The sequence below is a fragment of the Macaca mulatta genome, chromosome 11, assembly GCF_049350105.2.
Source record: "Macaca mulatta isolate MMU2019108-1 chromosome 11, T2T-MMU8v2.0, whole genome shotgun sequence".
In the NCBI taxonomy this organism is placed as follows: domain Eukaryota; kingdom Metazoa; phylum Chordata; class Mammalia; order Primates; family Cercopithecidae; genus Macaca; species Macaca mulatta.
The window spans coordinates 15113049-15132765 of record NC_133416.1 but is presented as its reverse complement, the minus strand read 5'-3'; the positions used below and the strand labels follow the sequence as shown (position 1 = coordinate 15132765).

Below are 19717 nucleotides of genomic sequence, written 5' to 3'. Positions count from 1 at the left end.
ATATCACTAAGGCTTCATTGGTTTAATTTACTTAGAATGCACTATTCACAAAACAAAGGCTCTAGAGAAAATGGAATTCAAATGCCTGGAAAAATGGCATCCCTGAAAAAATTAGATTCAGGAAGGGTTTAAAACTAATCTAGTGGGATCAGAATTTAAAGAAAAAAATACATCAGGCATTTTACTTAGATGAAAACTTTCATTTCCAAGTAAAATGTAATGAACTAATGCAAGCTTACCAGCATTGCCAGCATCATAAGAATAGGAAATAGGCCACGGTGGGAGGATGGTTTGAACCCAGAAGTTTGAGATCAGCCTGGGCAAATAGCGAGACCCCATCTCTACAAAAAAATTAAAAATTAGCTGGGCATGGCGGCACATGCTTGGAGTCTCAGCTACTCAGGAGGCTGAGGTGGGAGGATCGCTTGAGCCAGGGAGGTTGAGGCTGTAGCGAGCTATGATTGCACCACTGCACTCCAGCCTGGGCGACAGAGCAAGGCCATACCTCAAAAAAAAAAAAAAAAAAAAGGAAATAAATAGCAAAACTTGGATTCATGATCACACACATAATCTAATTTCCATGATTAAAACATAAGTGGACAACTTGTATGACTAAACTATGGAGTTTGGGCTCGGTGCAGTGACTCATGCCTGTAATGCCAGCACTTTGAGAGGCCAAAGTGGGAGGATCGCTTGAGGCCAGGAGTTTGACCCTGCAGTGAACTATGATGGCACCACTGCACTCCAGCCTGGGCAGCAGAGTGAGACCCTGTCCCTAAAAAAATAAATAAATAAAATATGGAATTTGGAACAATAAACATATTTATTACCAATCCACCATATTCAACTAGGTTCTATTTTTTACATTGAGAAGACATAAAGGAGAACATTTTCCCTGATTGTGATCTTAGTCTTCCGTTTATACAAGCTTCCATGTAAAACCAAACTGGAAACTACCCACTTGCTGTTCTTGACCAACTCTCGGAATAATTATCCACATCAATATTTGTTCATTTCTTCATTCATTACATTCTTAATGAGCCCTCACCAGATGCCAGACTCTCTGAGGACACAGCAGAGAACAAAGATAGCCAAAGTCTCTGCTGTCATGAAACGGAACTTACACTCAAGTGTGGAAGACAGACAATGCACAAATAAATAAGCATAATATGTCATGTTGCTGTAAGTGCTAATATGACAAATCAACTAGTTAAGAGTACAGAGGGTAACGAAGGCAGATGCTGTATGAACAAGGAAGAACTTTTCAATAAAGTGATATTTGAGTACAATCCTGAATGGAATGAGAGCATGGACCATGTAATTTTGTGTTGCAGGCACAAAATTACATGGTCAAATAGCAAATAGCAAATCCAGAGGCTCTGAGGTAGGAATGTGCCTGGGATAGTTGAGGGACTATAAGGGAACTAGTAAGCTGGAAACATGGTGAGTGGGGGCTGGGGAGTAGGAGATGAAGTCAGAGAGGAAGGAAGTAGAGACCCCAATCATGTAAACTTTATAAGCCATGGTAAAGACTGATTTTATGCCAATTGAAGTACGTCATCCTTGAGCAGAGAGTTTTGTTATCTGACTTCGGGTAACTTTTGTCACTTTGCTGAGTAAGAAGTATTTCAAAGAAGCAAGAGAGAAGTAGGGAGACTATGTATCATAGCAGCCTATACAGTAATCCAGATAAGAGGTCATGGGCCTCAGACTAGGGTGACAGCAGTGTACATGAAAAGAAGGATACAGAGTTGATAGTGTTTTTTTTTTAAAATACAGCCAATGGGATTTGCTGACGATTTGGAAATGGTCTGTGTGTGTGAGAAAGAGTTCATGATGACTCCAAGCAACTGAAGAAAGGTATGACCAGTTGCTGAGATGGGGTTGATTGAGAGATGAACATATTTTGTTTTGGTCATGTTAAGTTTGAGATGTCCATAGACATCCAAATGGAGATGTTGAGTAAGCAGATGGATATATGAGTCTGGAATTCAGGGTAGAAAGGTCTGTGCTGGAGATACACATTTGGAAATATTTGGCATTTAGATGATATTAAAGCTATGAGACTAGATAAGATCACCAAGGGAGTGGGTTCAGACATAGAAAATACCTAGGCAGTTAGCCTTAGGGTACTACAACTTTTAGAAATCAAGATGAGAAGTATCTAGATAAAGGAGATAGGGAAGGAGCCCCCAGTAGAGTGGAGGAGAGCCAAGAGAGAGGTGACCCAGGGATCAAGTGAAGAGAGTGTTCCAAGAAGGAGAGCATGATCAAATGATTCAAACGCTGCTGACAGGTCAAGTAAGATAAACACTGAAAACTGACCATTGCATTTGGCCATCGAGGTCATTGATGACTTGATAAGAGGAGTCTTGGTAAAGATGTGAAAGCCCGACTGGGATGGGTTAAAAAGAGAAAGTCATGTGTATGCATGCTGTAAACCCACATGAATAAATTATGCACACACACTCCTAGTCTAAGCAGAGGGTAGATGGGTTCCGATCAGGAAACCAGTCTGGCAACAGGCCAGGCTGGGGCCGAGGTGAGGGCTGGCTGATGGGGAAGCAAGCACATTAAAAAGGTGCCACAGATTGACTGTCTTTCTCCACTCTTTCATTGCCTGCTTTTACACTGTTTCTTTCAATATCTTTTCTTAACTGTCATCAAAAAATTGTCACACTGGCCAGGATTGGTGGCGCATGTTTCTAATCCCAGCAGTTTGGGAGGTGGAGGCTGAAGAATCACTTGAACCCAGGAGTTCAAGACCAGCCCGGGTCTTGTAGACATGGTGAAACCCCGTGTCTACAAAAACACAAAAATTAGCTGGGTATGTGGTGGTGTGTGCCTGTAGTCCCAGCTACTGGGGAGGCTGAGGTGAGAGGATCTCTTGAACCCAGGAGTTCAAGGCTGCAGTGAGCTGTAAACATGCCACTGCACTTCAGCCTAGGTGACGAAGCAAGATCCTGTCTCAAAAAAAAAAAAAAAAAAAAAAAAAAATTGCCATGCTGACAAATGACCTTATCTTCGAAAGTAACCACTTTTGCAGGATATGCTAAGAGAATTAGCAAAGAATTAGCTTTACTTGTGAGTCCCACATTTCAACTGCCGAGTGTTCTTAGAAAATCAATCACTGTAGAACAGCATCTTCTGTTCCCACCATAATAGACTATCTTATTAACCAAATAAACAGTGTAAGGCTTTATTGTAAATTCTCAGCAATTTTTTTTTTCCTTGAGACCGAGTTTCGCTCTTGTTGCCCAGGCTAGAGTGCAATGGCATGATCTCGGCTCACTGCAACCTCTGCCTCCCAAGTTCAAGCGATTCCCCTGCCTCAACCTCCCAAGTAGCTGGGATTACAGGCATGCGCCAAGATCGCGCCACTGAACTCCAGCCTGGGCGAGAGAGCGAGACTCCATCTCAAAAAAAAAAAAAAAAAAAAATGCATTTCTATTTATTCTTGACAAAGAGCCCTTCCCAATGCTGTAATAATGGAGAAAAACACCAAACCTCGATAATCTGCTCAGGATCTTCTAGATTGTGTATCAATTATATCTCCAATGTCAAATTCAATTTGCAATGAGTTGCCTTTTTCCATAACTCAGGATTAGATTGTCTGACCTAGAATGTTTCCAAGTAGTTTTCCTTCACTTCCTTTACTGAAGAATCAGAAACATCCAAATAGCCGCTCTGTGGCCACAGGAGGACAGAAGAGGGTTAGTAATGAGATCGACTACCCTCCCCCAATTCGGAACATTCATGAAGCAGGAATGTAATTGACCTGCTGTGCTATTTAAACAGCACAGGAGGGCAGCACAAGGCCAGAACTGTCAGCCCCAATCCTACAGCTATTCCAAACCACAACCGTATTTATTACTTTTCCAAATGCATACACAAGAGTTTTAATCCCCACCAAATTTAATTGAACTCTAAATTTGCATAGATTTTACCTATTAAACATTTTTGTATCATTTTCATACCTTACACAATAATCTGAATTTAACAATTATTTTATGATAGTATTTTTTGTGTTTTTGTTTTTCTGAGACGGAGTCTCGCTCTGTTGCCGAGGCTGGAGTGCAGTGGCACGATCTTGGCTCATTGTAACCTCTGCCTCAAGCGATTCTCTTGCCTCAGCCTCCCGAGTAGCTGGGATTACAGGCCTTTACTACCACGCCCAGCTAGGTTTTGTATTTTTAGTAGAGGCAGGGTTTCATGATGTTGGCCAGGCTGGCCTCAAGCTTCTGACCACCAATGATCCGCCCAACTCAGCCTCCTAAAGTGCTGGGATTACAGGCGTGAGCCACCACACCTGGCTTTATGATAGTGTTTTAACAGTTGTCTATACAGTCAAGGTAAGCATTACAACCCTTAACAAGTGAAGTAGAACAAAAGATCAAAGGTGACTTCTCTATAGTCACACACGATTGGTTGCAAAGTCAAGATAATAACCTAAACTTGATCCTTTCCCACTAAACATAGCTCTTTCAGAAAGTGCTTCCCCCGCCACATACACATCAACACATACACTGTCTCTATGACTTAATCACCTTGACTTTAGATATAAATCTATATAGTCTTTAATCTTTTTTGGATCCTCCAATGAGGCTAATTCTAATGCTCTAAACAAAATAACTGCAAAGTAGGTAATTAGCACCCAGTAGATATGATTGGCAAGTACAGCTGGTTCTAGTGAAGATCCCAGAGATGGCTCCCAGTGCACGGTATTAGGAATCCTAGACATGGCAGTCACGGAACTTACAAAGTCTATAGCCCCTTCCGAGAGAAAGTACTCCACCTCCAAGCCACTAGCTTGGGCTCCTGACTCAGCACTATGGTTTATGATGGGGCCTGGTACACACTGCTCTACCCAAAAGAAAGAAAATGGTTATTAGCTAAGCCAAGAATTAGAACTAGGAAGTACAGTAAGAAGTAGGAAGTACAGTAAGAAGAAAACAGACAGGTGCATTGAGAAGACATGGAGGGACCAGCAGAATCACTATATGCTGGAGCGAGGGGCCATAGCCTTCTATGGCAAAGATGTCTAGAATTCACAGACCTTGGGAATCTTTGATTACCATTTACCTGTGAACCTTTCAAGGTCCCATAGTTTGGCTTTTCATGTCCTTAGGACTTCGCAATACAGCTAAGATTCCTCTTACACACATGAACATGCACTCACGCATACTCCATATATTAGTTGTGGTAACAAGTGAGACTGTGCCTCACAACCAATAGACCTTGCCCAACCACCAATGCCGCAGACATAGAGGCAAGTTCAAATTAGGTACTAGATCCTTTCCATGTCCAATATAAGTGTAATCTAACCTCAATCAAGCTCATTTGGAACATGTGATACTTGATCCCAGGTGTACTTCATTTATTCAGTATGTATCCTTTATTACCTACAATGTGTCAGGCATTGTGCTGAGTGCTGGAGTTATAGAAACAAGCAAGCACCAGAAGCAAATAAGACAAAGTCTGTATTTTTGTGGGGCTCCTAGCTCTGTGGGAAAAGCATAGGAACATCATACAAAAAACGGAAATAAATTATAGAAAATTTAAGGAAGCTGGGCGCGGTGGCTCACGCCTGTAATCCCAGCACTTTGGGAGGCCGAAGCGGGTGGATCACCTGAGGTCAGGTGTTTGAGACCAGCTTGGCCAACATGGTGAAACCCCGTCTCTACTAAAAATGCAAAAATTAGTCGGGTGTAGTGGTAGGCACCTGTAATCCCAGCTACTTGGGAGGCTGAGGCAGGAGAATTGCTTGAACCTGGGAGGCGGAGGTTGCAGTGAGCTGAAAGTGCCACTGCACTCCAGCCACGGCAACAGAGCAAGACTCCGTCTCAAAAAAAAAAAGAAAAGTTAAGGAAACTGTATACTGATTGCCTAAACAGTAGATTCTCTTTTGCACCTAAGTCATCCTAACAGCTCTTCTATCCAAGCTCAGTTTATCAGTCGTAATGAGATTCATGTCAGTATACTGTACATCCAAGTGAAAAGACCAGAACAAAATTAAATCATCATTTTTTGACACCTTTATCACTGGGGTATAGAATAGTGTAATTAGAGGGCCAGGGTTAATAATTACTAAGTTCATTATAACCATTATTTGACAGGAATGCTGTGTTCTCAGGACTTTAAATGTGACTATGATGTTTTAGATTTAAAAGTTAAATATCCCTTACTGATTTGTTTTGAGTGATTATCAAGGCAGAGAAATAATGAAAACATAGTTTGAAACAGAGGAAGAAAAGGAGAAGGCAATGAGTAAAAGGAGAAGGGAGATCCAGAAAACCAGGGTCTTTTAAAGTGAGTCATCACTATATGGATCTAGATTTATCACAGGTCCATATTTACCATGGATGTAATCATAATTACTTAACATAATTAAAAAAAAACCCAGTACATACTCTAACATGTTTAGCCTGACTTTATAACACTATTTTATATTCTGTTGCACTTTAAGCACTAGAGATGTGAGTCAAATACCAACTTGTATTTAGAATTTTAGAAATATTCTATCTAGTTATTGTATTGCTAACAGAATAAGGTTCTATTATTCTATTAATATTTTAGAAATATATTATTTATTCTAGTCTATTAATATTCTATTATTTTAGGATACAGCACAATTAAATTCAACAAATATTTAGGTGTGTCTAATTTGTACAAACCATAAGGCTGCTCATCAGAGGAATTTTGAAAAGTGAATAAAATACAATCACTGTCTTCAGTGGGAGGAACTTTATTCTACATATGCAAATTAAAAATATTATTCTACATATAAAAATCAGACAATAACATAAACATAATGCCAAATATGTGTTCTATAAAAAGATGATACAAGTAAAATGCTATGAAGGTTCTATAGGAGAGATCAGGAAAAGATTTACTGAAGAGATAGCCTTTGTCTATTTTTTTTTTTTTGACACAGGGTCTCACTCTGTCACCAGGCTGGAGTGCAGTGCCATGATTATGCCATGACTTCTTCAGGCTCAAGCAATCCTGCCATCTCAGGCTCCTAAGTAGCTAGGACTACAGGCACGTACCACCACACCCAGCTAAAGTTTTCGTATTTTGTAGAGGTGGGGTTTTTGCCATGTTGCTCAGGCTGCTTTCTAACTCTTGGAGTCAAACGATCCTCCTGCCTTGGCCTCCCACAGTGCTGGAATTACAGGCATAAGCCACCTGGCCTGGCCTTTGAAATGGGTCTTTAGAACTCAATGGATTTTAGCTGAGAGAAAGGGGTAATTGAGTAAATCAAATGGGGCGATTAACTAAATGTTAACTTGGTGAATAGAAAGGACACTGTCCAAAATATCCCATAATTGGGTACCAACTCTTTGAAATTATAGGATTAGGATTTTCTCTCCCTTTTGTCTACTGGCAGTTCTATCTCCCACAATAAAAGCTTTATATGCCAGATATAGTCATTATCAGCTAATGGGCAACCAACAAATGGAGAGATAATGTCAATATAATTCAGAAATTACATTGCTTCATTCATTATTTTTCCCAGCACACTAACATTTTGGGGCAAGCAGGGACAAGCTTCTCACAATTAAAGAGAAAACCTTAGCAACATATAAAGATGTTAAGAAAAAAAGCAGCAAATTCTGTAAGAATGCCTTCCTTTGGTGCAAATAGAGGCTTGTTTGGTGGCTTCAATAGTTTTTACAACATTAAGTTCTGTGGTAAAACTGCAAGTCTAAATGAAGGTGCAAAACCATTTTGCCCTATTGGGGGAAAACTTATTGATAAAAAAGGCAAAATTCTCGATCAGATTTTTAATTTTGATGAAACTGCTCTTAATTGGAATTACTACCCTCAAGGGCGTATACATCCAAGGAAGAATCATGTGCCCCAGGATTCAAGAAACTAAAGCAGCACTGTCCAACAGAAACATAAGACAATTTACGTTTTCTAGTAGCCACATTTATTTATTTATTTATTTCTGAGATGGCGTCTCGCTCTGTCACCCAGGCTGGAATGCAGTGGTGCAATCTCGGCTCACTGCAGCCTCCGCCTCCCGGGTTTATGCCATTCTCCTGCCTCAGCCTCCCGAGTAGCTGGCAGTACGGGCGTCTGCCACCACGCCCAGTTAATTTTTGTATTTTTAGTAGAGATGGGGTTTCACCGTGTTAGCCAGGATGGTCTCGATCTCCTGACCTTGTGATCCACCCACCTCAGCCTCCCAAACTACTGGGATTACAGGCATGAACCACCATGCCTGGCCTCTAGTAGCCACATTTTTAAAAAGTAAAAGTAAAAAGAAATGCTGAAGTGACACTTTAACATGTAATCAATATAAACTTTGAGAGTTTTACATTATTTTTATACTAAACTCTTAAAATCTTATGTGTATATTTTATACTTACAGCACATCTCAATTTGGATTATCACATCTAAGTGTTCAATAACCACACATGACTAGTTACTACTGTATTGGACAGCATGGCCCTAAAGGATGACTGTGATATTGAGTACAAGTGTCAGAGGGAATTTAATTGTGTTAGTTTTTTATTAGCATAGTAATTATTATAGCCCTCAACTAACAAAGTTGCAAGGCTTTTGAGTGATCTGCTTCTAACCCTATATTTCCCACAAGTCCTGTTATTTTTAGTGCACCATTTAAAAAAACATGCTTGTTTTCTCTGTACATACTTCCCTAAGCCTCCCTTGAAGCTAAAGGTAGTCATATGACATAGTTCTGGGCAATAAGAAATAAATGGAAGTCTGTAATATCATATGGGAAACATTTTTGCCCTTATGAGAAAGTCTAACAAAACAATAACCAATAGCCAGGTGTGGTGGCGTGTGCCTGTGGTTCCAGCTTCTTGGGAGGCTGAGGTGGGAGCATCACTTGGGCCAAAGAAGTCAAGGCTGCACTGAGCCATAATCATGCCACTGTAGGCCGGGCGCGGTGGCTCAAGCCTGTAATCCCAGCACTTTGGGAGGCCGATTCTGGCGGATCACGAGGTCAGGAGATTGAGACCATCCTGGCGAACACAGTGAAACCCCGTCTCTACTAAAAAAATACAAAAAACTAGCTGGGCAAGCTGGTGGGCGCCTGTAGTCCCAGCTACTTGGGAGGCTGAGGCAGGAGAATGGCGTAAACCCGGGAGGCGGAGCTTGCAGTGAGCTGAGATCCGGCCACTGCACTCCAGCCTGGGCGACAGAGCGAGACTCCGTCTCAAAAAAAAAAAAAAAAAAAAAAAGAAAGAAAGCTTTTGGCCAGGTGCAGTGGCTCATACCTGTAATCTCAGCACTTTGGCACTTTGGGAAGCCGATGTGGGAGGATTGCTTGAGGCCAGGCGTTCAAGACCAGCAGGAGCAACATAATGAGACCCCATCTTTACAAAAAAAAAAAAAAAGGAAAAAAAAAAAAAAGCTTTTTTGGCTTGTACTCTCTTTTCTATTTGAAACATTTCATATGAGAACATGATGTTTGGAACTGTGGCAGCTATCTTGTGACTATGATAATAGTCTCTTTAATACATTGAAGATAACAGACCATAAAGGTATCGTTCCTTATCAGAGATGTAAATGGAATGAAGTCAGCCATGCAAACATGCCAGTAGATGGAGGCAAGGGCAGAGTTCCCTCGCAGGAAGTACAGTGCATCTGCAGAGATGTCCTCAATGGGCATTATTTGACTAGTCACAAACCAAATTTGCCCTTCTTTCTCCCTTTTCCCCTCTCATGCTAATGATTCTCTTCCCTCTGATTGAAACAGTTTTTTTTAGTGATGGGGTCTTGCTATATTGTCCAGGCTGGACTTGAACTCCTGGGCTCAAGGGATATTCCTGCCTCAGCCTCCTGGGTAGCTGGGACTATAGGCGTGGAATTGTGCCAGCAGAAACATACTTTCTTTAGGTATGACAAGAGTACTGAATTAGCCCCAATACTTAAGACCTGAGTGCAGAGCTAAAAGTAAGCAAAATTTATTTGGCTTATCGTTAGGGATTCATGCACAAACCCTGCAATTTGGCCCTAATATGTATGTTTCAATTTTTTTTTTTTTTTTTTTTTTCTTGAGACAGAGTCTTGCTCTGTCACCCAGGCTGAAGTGCTATGGCATGATCTCGGCTCACTGCAACCTCCACCTCCTGGGTTCAAGTGATTCTCCTGCCTCAGCCTCCCAAGTAGCTGGGATTACAGGTGCGCACCACCATGCCCAGCTAATTTTTTGTATTTTTAGTAGAGATGGGGTTTCACCATGTTGGCCAGGCTGGTCTCGAACTCCTGACCTCGTGATCCACCCACCTTGGCCTCCCAAAGTGCTGAGATTACAGGTGTGAGCCACTGCACCTGGCCAAGTTCATTCTTTCTCTTCCCTGGGGATTAAGTTAATTTCAGTGCTCATACTGACTATGATAAGCCAAATTCTTCACCTTCCCTATTCCCTATCTCCCAGACTCTTCTCTATGCATTAGTTAGGAGTGACTGTAGAATGCTACATAAATTGGGCTGGGCACAGTCGTTCACGCCTGTAATCCCAACACTTGGGGAGGCCAAAGTGGGCAGATCACGAGGTCAGGAGTTCGAGACTAGCCCGGCCAACATGGTGAAACCCAGTCTCAACTAAAAATACAAAAAATTAGCTGGGCGTGGTGGCGTGCGCCTGTAATCCCAGCTACTTGGGAGGCTGAGGCAAGAGAATCGCTTGAACCCAGGAAGCAGAAGTCACAGTGAGCCAAGATCAAGCCATGGCACTCTAGACTGGGTGACAAAGCAAGACTGTCTCGAGAAAAAAAAAAATGCTTTAAGTTATCTATCATGAAAAAAATGTCCTATCATTCAGTTAATAAGTAAGGTTACATTGTGTTGTTTCAACCAAGTTTGAGTAATTAGGGATGCATATCAGATTCGTTATTTGGCAATTTCTTTTGTTTGTCCTGGGGTCACAATAATTCGAGAACTCAGATTCACATAAATACGTGGATACAGATGGCATCAGTTTTTTCACTACTTTACAGTATCAGGGTAATCACAGGGGAGCATGCCCAGAATACTGGCTAAAGAAATGGCATGATTAACTTTTTCAGCTACCGATAATGGAAATTTTGGTAAGTATATTTTCTGAGTCATAGGGCAGACTAAATTACCAATCCATCAGTCAGTTTCTATTACTCACCAAAGATTTTTATTCAGTGAAGAAAAATGTTTTATTTGACAACTTACTATTCTTACACTATAATTTTCATCACATGTAAATGAACTAGGAGTCTCAAAGAAGTCACTGTTCTTTATCAGCTCTTCCACTCACATACTTAATTTTCATTCAAGCCTTCTCATTATGTGCAATGAGAGTATTCAGTTTGTTTAATACTGGTTGTTTGCCTTGACAAAGTAAGCCAGCTTCCTGAGTTAGTCTTAATCATTAAAGTGAACAAGATACCCATTCACTTTATCTGCATATTTTCTTCATGATGAAAATGCCAGTTCAATATTGGCTTGGAAAACCGATTTTCACCTTACCTTAACCAAGTCAGAGTACCCCTAGATAATGGAGCGGAATTTTAAAGTTACTTCCCACTTTGGTACAAATTTGTGTTAAAAGGTATTCAAACAGCTGGATTTACTGAATTTTATCATATTGAACATGAGAAAATCCAGAGGTTAGCTTCCTGAGATAAAAGGATTTTCTGTGACCGATGCTGGGCACATCGAAAGCCTTCAAAATTTGGCTCCATCTGCTCACATGTCCATACCTGTTCACTGCTTAATTTCATCTCTCTTGAAAATCCCACTTTCCTTGTAGAAAATTTCTTGTTACAAGTTGAAGACTTCAAATTCACCATTCAAAAACATAACAGAGTCCGATAAAATTGCCAAATTGTTAACATTTATGCTTTTATCCAACTCTAAGATAATAATGATCCAGGTTTGGCTAAATCTACCAGTTATTTAAGGTTGGTTTTTGAGCACATTAAAATGTATCATTAGAAATCCTTCCATAAAAATGCTTTTCAAAAAGTCAGTTTGCCTGCCTCTTTTTGTTTTCAAACGAATCCAGTCATATCTGTAAAACAAGTTTCCATCAGATTTCACTTTATAAGCAACATCCTCTTCTAAGCCACCTGAAACTGCCTTTGAAGATATTTTCAAACCATTTCAAAAATTTGTTTGTTGGTTTGTGCTTTCTTGGGTTAATGCTTCTGGAGTCGTCCCTAAGTTTCAAAATTTGCATGGCTGCCTTTTTTTTTTTTTTAAACTTTGCTTCAAGTCAGTCTTAAATCATGTAGGTACTGCTCGAGGTTTGCTCCAGCAAGATGAACTTAGGTTGCCATTTTACCATAACTGGGCCTACATTCTAAAAAAGTAACTAAATACCACCTATGAGTTTGATTAACTGTGGCTAAATGCCACATTTTAGTTCTGGTCAGGGTGGTGCTATTGTTTTCCTCAGGTTCATTATCAACATCTTCGGTGACGGCTCTGACAAGGCACCGATTCCACTACCATTATTTTCCTTGGTCTCAAGTTGACACTTAAACTGTCCAGTTTTAAACCTCCGATCCGTGTTCCCAAATGAAAACATGACTTTCATTATGAATTACACGTCAAGGGACCAAACCAAGGCGCTCGGGGCGGCGAGAACCGGGACACAGCGCTTCGCCCGGGCTGGTAAACAAACCGCCGCGCAGGCGCAATTGCAACAGGACGGTAACTTGGGTAGCTGCCAATGGGCTTTTTTGAAGAGTGAAAAGCGGAAAAGCCAAACAAAACGCTGGTTCCAAGGTGATAAACTGGCTGACTTTCTTTATTTTTACTTTAAAAAAAAAAAATTGTTTCTGAAGAACTAGTTGTGCGGCCTCCCCCGGGCCTCGCAGAGATCTTCATGGAATTCCTCGGCCCCAGAGAAATGCCGCTAGCCTGTCGGCTAGTTATATTAGTTTAATTTTTTATCTTGACCTTTTTCATTTCACTGCAGCACTAACCCTAATCCACTGGTGCAGCAAGAAGAAAAAAAAAAGCGGGGGGGGAATCTCAACCCCACGGAAAACCTTTCTACTGGCCGGCCTTCCCCAAACCACGCGAGATCTGCCTGAGGAGAAGCGCGACCTCGGGAGGGCATGTTTGCGCATGCGTCTGGCTCATCATTTTTAGCGCGCAAAAGTTTCAAAACTTTCCGTCTAGTGGGAGGCGGCGCGATTTGGCCCTTGGGGAGTATCCGTCGCGTTGATCTGATGGATTCAAGTACACAACGCCACATTCTGTGAGATTTTCCTGGCAAAAGTCCACAAGCTTGTGTGGTCGTCCCTACTTTCCGTTTTTATATTGGCCGTGAACTCTGTGAGGGGAGGTTTCAGCGAATCAAGTAGTAAAGGAGTGGGAGCGAGAGAGCCGATCAATGAGGTTGTAGAATAAGACAGAAATCTGAAGGGCCAAAGGTTTTATTTATTTTTTGGCTGGTGACCAAGAGGATATGAGTGTGAGCTAAGGTAATACCGTGGGAAGGAAAAGATGGGAAGATTTGAGAGGTAAATGAAGGCAGTAGCTCTATAGCCTACCTGGGAGGCCAGACGAAAGAAGTTGACAGTAGAGGACATTTGTCTTAAAAGAGTGTGAACTTGTGCATGTTTATAAACAGGCAGAAGTGGCATGCATTTAGTACATGGTGTATATAAGGTGGAAATTGGGACGCCCCTAATGGAATGGAATGAGGAAGATTCTAAAAGCCACAGTCCTGAACACAGGCCGAGGTAGAATTGGGAAGAACAGTCGCGGTAACAGAAGTCAGCGATTTGGGAACTGTCTCGAGGGATCTGACTAATCTGACCTCTTTTTGTCTCTCAGGATATATGGGACACCTGCACAGGCATTGGATTTGGCCCCGCAACATCTTAAAGTTACCACCCAACACCTGAAGCGTCTGCCTCCTTCCGATGGAGCCTCCTGGCCCTTCCCACCTCTCACCAGCTTTACCCTTTAGCCGGAATGAAATGTGGATTTCATGGAATGAAATGGTGGCATTTAGCTACCACATTACTCAGATGTGTCACTGACACCTTACAAAAGTGCATACTTCTAGCCTCTAGCCTCCCAGTTCACTAGATATTAGAGTCCATCTTGATATTGGCAGCAATTCTATGCCACTTAGCTGGTATATTTTGGTTCTTTGTATACTATCTGGAGTACAAGGCAGAGGAATGCTGATGGAATACGTAATTTTACTCCAACAAAGGAATGGCTGATAGGTAAACAATATCACTTCATCTGTAAGAAAAGCTAAATATGGAAAGCCACAGGATTGAAGCTAGCAGTGATGGAGAAGGATCCCGGTGTGAATATATAGAATGGAAGTACTTCAGTAAAGAGCCAGGCATGGTAGTTACTTGCCAAGAAAGTGACTTCATTTCATTTTGGCAGCCTACAGTATATCCTGGCAACTGTATGTGTGAAGTGCATAGGAAGATGCTGCAGGAAAAACCCATGGAGGCAATGGAATAGGATTTCAGGGTTGAAGCCTGGGTGTCTTGTTTTAGGGAGTGGGATCATCCAGCTCTGAGAAGCATGACATCTCGATATGACATCATATAAAGTGTGTACAATTGGGAATCAGACCTGGGCTTTGACTTTAGGGTCTGCCAGTCACTTTGTGTGACCTGTCTGAGTCTCAGTTTATTTGTAAACTAAGGATAATAGTGCCTGTGCCATAGAATTATTGTAATGACAAAACAAGGTAGCATAGGACTTAGTATATAGTACATGCCACCTACCAGTTGAATTGTGGATGCTCTATCTAGGTCCATCTGTATTTAGGGAACTTTTAAGACAGGTACTGTACCACGCCCACACATTGAAATCACCTTGGGAGCTTAAAAAAATCCTAATGCCCTGGCTTTACCCTAGACCAATTAAATCAGAATCTCTGTGAGTGGAGCCCAGACATCAGTATTTTCTTAAAGCCCTCCATTTTGCAACTAAGGTTGAGAGCCACTGCTTTAAGAGTTCCCTCTAGGGGCAGGCACGGTGGCTTACGCCTGTAATCCCAGCACTTTGGGAGGCCGAGGCGGGTGAATCATGAGGTCAGGAGTTCGAGACTAGCCTGGCCAACATGGTGAAACCCTGTCTCTACTAAAAGTACAAAAATTAGCTGGGCGTGGTGGCACGCGCCTGTCATCCCAGCTACTCAGGAGGCTGAGGCAGGAGAAATGCTTAAACCCAGGAGGCGGAGGTTGCAGTCAGCTGAGATGGTGCCACTGCACTCCAGCCTAGGTGATAGAGCAAGACTCCGTTTTGGAAAACAAACAAACAAAAAAACAGTTCCCTCTAGAAGGAGAAAATATATTAAAACTGTGGCTTAAGATCTCTTGATCTGGATGGTTGTATATTTGAACAATTTCTGGAGGAATAAAGTTTAGAACTTGAGACAGGCAGATAAGTAGGGCATCATGAGCTCTATTCAGGAGGGAGGCCACTGTGATAAGAATGGGGTTGATATACTAATTTGGGAAAGGTCATTGATAAAACCATTAGTATAATTGCCAGAGATACACAGGATTAGCTGTAGAGATAGAAAAGTTTCAGTCTCCCAAGCTGGTCTTTTGATCCAGCACAGGCAACACAGATAATGATGTCTTTATTGCATTACACACAGTGAATCTTGGGCCATCAGCAGGGCCAATGGCAGTAGTGGGTTGGGGCGGACCTTTACAACCTGCAATCCTCATTGGTTGGGGAGGGCATCAAGGCATGATTGAAATGTGGGTGTTCTTTTCCAATGAGAGGCTGCTATACATGGGAATGCATGTGCAGCAGGGCATTGATAATGAAGCTTTTTCCTGTAGCCTATCAGGGTTGATGTGGCTGCTCTGACCACACAAGTGGTTTTGTTATTAGTAACAGGTGAGAAAGGTGAGGTTCAAGCCTGTTTTTGTAGCCTTTCAGGGAACAGAGAATCACTTGGAATAGGAGAAGTGGCATGGTCAGGAATTTCAGCTTCTAAGAGACAAGTTACTTGCTAGTAGGGCAATTCTGGTTTCTAGGTTTATAAATAATTCAGAAGTTGAAATCACCGTACTACTTTAGTTATTGAATATAAGACAAAAAAGGTAGTGATAATGGCCAAGAATATCTTTTGCCATGTGAAGTTACCTGTCTTTAATTGGGTGCCTTTTCTTGAAAAGCAGGCACACATGAGTGACCGAGAGTCTTCCTGGGACAGATAGGAATGCTGGACCGATTGATCTCTGTCTTTAAAGGTTTCTATGAGTTAGAGTGAGCCAGGACTAGAGCCAAAGACAAGTAATGCGTCAGTTTCTTAAGGGTTATTTCAGCTTCTAGAGGCCAGTAGTATTTTTGCTGAGAAAGCAAAGGAGAAAGGGGCTAAGTCCAGTTGGAAAAAAATATGTATAGTTAGGTCTTCTGTGCTTTGTGGATATCAAATACCTGTTGGACCTTGTTCAGAAACTTTCATGTTGTACCAGTATGGGGTTCCAGTTCTATAAATGAGGGTATCCAGTCCATCTTTCTTTCTGCCTGTTTTTGGGATGCAAGAAATTAAATTTGTGTCAGGTGCAGTAGCTCACGCCTGTAATCCCAGCACTTTGGAAGATCAAAGCAGGAGGATCGCTTGAGCTCAGGAGTTCAAGACCAGACCATTCTGGGCAACATGGCGAAACCCCACCATTAACCTGGCTAATGTTACTGAAAAAAAAAAAAAAAAACACACACACACACACACACACAAGAGAAGCCAGCAGCAAGTCATCACTGGACCTGACCAAGATGACCACCCAAAGAGAGGAGTAGACTTCAGCAGGGAAAAGCTAAAGGTCTTTCTGGAGTTAGGTAAGTGGCCAGCTAGTCAAAGGAGATATAGTTGAAAAGTTCATAGAAGTAGAGTTTTGTCCCCCCAAACCCACATAAGTTCTCATGATATAAGGAATCAGTTTTTAATACCTGTGAGGTACAGGGAAACTGATGGCAGCTTACAATAGTACCAACAAAGTAAGATGTATTGCTCATCCTCCTCTCAAACGCTGGAGGGATCAGAAACTAGGAGGGGTAAGATCTAAGGAAACAAGTCAGGAAAAAAGAGAAGTGGCCACACTCTTTTGCTAAATCTAGGCTTCCCTATCTACAGAAGGTACAAACTGAGAGAAAGGAGAAATGCCTAAACTAAGTCAGGTGCCAACTTTTGACTGTTATACAGGACTGGATATTTTAGTTATTAACATCTCTTAACTAAAAGGGACCAGAAAAAGTAACGGGACCACCCAAGTTTTAATTCAGGGATAAGAGAAGAACCAACCTTGCAACCAAACACCCTTGAAGGGTGTTTTCAAAGGGACAGTGGAAAATACAAATTAAGTGGTTTTAGGTTAATCTCAAAAGTCATGCTTATTCAGTGTGCTGGTACACTGTTGCTGAGCACCTATTTTGCTGTTTTAGATCCTAGAGGTATAAAGATGAATTGGATGACATCCGCCCTACAAGAATCTATGAAAGTCAATGCAATATGATATATGCAATCATATAAGTAGTATATGTGAAAATTAAAGTACTATAGCAAAAAGGAAAATGTAAGTAACTTATTTTGGAAGGATACAGAGTGGTAGAGAAATAGAACTATAGATAAGCTAAAACCCAGCAGGGTTTGAAAAGAGGAGTAGATGTTCACAAGGAGGACAAGGCAGAGAAACTGTGACAAGTCTAAGCCACAGAGGCAGTACACGCAGTGTGAAGGGCATGCTTGTTCAGCAGGTGATTCAAATGGAAGAGAAATGGAGGTCATAGGGGTTGGGGAGTTTAGACCAGAGCTATTGGCAGACTCATTCTGGAAAGTTAATGAAATTTTAGAAACAGATACACCAAGATACCAGTCATTTCATCTATCAGTCATTCTTCCCTCTGTTTGCCCTTGCCTTTTATAAAATTGACCAACAGGCCTTTTTAGAGAGTGCTGAGAAGGTAGTATGGGAACTCTTCTCCATCCCGTTCTCCCAGCTGGTTGGATCTGGCTCTGTATCTGAGTTAGGCTGGGTCAAACAGACTCTGCCTCCTAAGAATTTAGAGTCAGAACATTGAGAGACTAGGTCACTCTGACAGGAGCATTGAATTTATAAGGACATGTGAATTTCAGATCCAAGGCCACCATTTAGGGGCAGCCATTTTGGGGCCAGTAATACAATAAGGGACAAGCAGAACTAGTTGATCTCAAGAGAAGCTGGTGAATGCAGCTAATGAAGAGACAGAGAGAACTGGAGGCAGTAGGCCATGTGGTCTCCTAGAGAAAAAGAGTCACTAACTACTTGGGTCTTACCACTTTCAGGACCCTTGTTTCAGTCCAGTCTAAAGTCTGGCTGCCACTTTTGGTTCTTGAGTTCCCTGCACTTCCTCTGAGTCGTAATAAATCCATCTCAACCTAAGGGGATTTCTTTTTCTTCTTAGACAACGGTGTTATGTGCCTAATTATGTTCTCCCCTTCTTAATGTTCTATGTCATAATAAAACCATATATCTTCCACATTAGGGATACACATGTAGAGCAAAGACACTTATTTAACTCACTACAGATATCTCATGAAAATGTAGATTCTTTATTTTGTCTAGAGTTTAATCCATTACTGCATAACAAAATTCCCCACAGTTTAGTATATTGAAAGAATAATATCAAATTCAACAGAGCTTAAAAAAGAAAGCAAGCGAACAAAAATTATGTCATAGTTTCTGTGGATCAGGAATTTAGGAGCAGCTTAACTAGGCCATCTGGCTTCAGGTCTCTCACAAAGCTGTAGTTGAGATATTGGCTAGGGGTACAGTCACTTGACTAGGGCTGGAGAATATCCTTCCAAGGCAGCTCACTCACAAGGTTGGCTAGTTGGTGCTGGTTGGTGAGAAGCCTTGGTTTGCTACGTGTGGGCCTCTTCACAAGGCAGCTTAGTTTCCTTATGACGTGGTAGCTGGCTTGCCCAGAATAAGTAATCCAAGAAGGTGAGAGCCAGGTAGAAACTGTCACAGAATCACTTCTGTCACATTCTATTTATTAGAAAGAAGTAACTAAGTCTAGCCCACATTCAAGGGGAGGTGGATTAGGTTTCACATCTAAAAGCTAATGTGGCAGCCAGACCTTAGATGCATTCTTTGAAGGCATATCAAAGAATTTGTGGATGTATTTTAAAAACCACCACAACCTGTTAGGTTACAGAAAAGAAACAAACCCAAAGTGTCTAATCCTGTTTCAAATATAGTTCAATCTCATTCAGTTCCTTTAGACAGTATTAGTCTCCTATGGATGAAATGTTTCATCTTTCATAATACCTCCCAAAGAGGTCCTGTCATTTTTTTCTGAAGATGACGTTCATTTGTTTGGGGGGAAATGGGGGTATAATTACGTATCTTTGTGGCACTGATGAGAGAGAGGGTACCTCCTGGCTTCATTCTGGACCTAGAGTATGTATGCACTGAGGTACTTTCAGGTTTCCAGGATGACACCCTGATGTAGTTTGAATATATGTCCCTGCCAAATATCATGTTGAATTGTAATCCCCAGTATTGGAAGTGGGGCCTAGTGAGAGGTGTTAGGGTCATGGGGCAGATCCCCCATGTCTTGGTGCTATTCTCACTATAGTGAGTGAATTCTCTCAAGATCTGCTGTGTAAGTGTGTGGCACCACCCCCAACTCTCTCTCTTGATCCTGCTTTCGCCATGTGACATGCAAGCTTCTGTTTTACCTTCTGCCATAAGTAAAAGCTCCCTGAGTCCTC

The 19717-nt window shown here is 41.6% G+C and overlaps 1 long non-coding RNA gene across 1 annotated transcript; it reads left to right on the top strand.

The window, feature by feature from the left end:
• Positions 1 to 13093: 13093 nt before the first annotated feature.
• Positions 13094 to 16474, top strand: LOC144332796 (uncharacterized). The gene is made up of 2 exons (XR_013400915.1): positions 13094 to 13222; positions 13804 to 16474. It is a non-coding gene; the product is annotated as an uncharacterized LOC144332796 (long non-coding RNA).
• The last annotated feature ends 3243 nt before the right edge of the window (positions 16475 to 19717 follow it).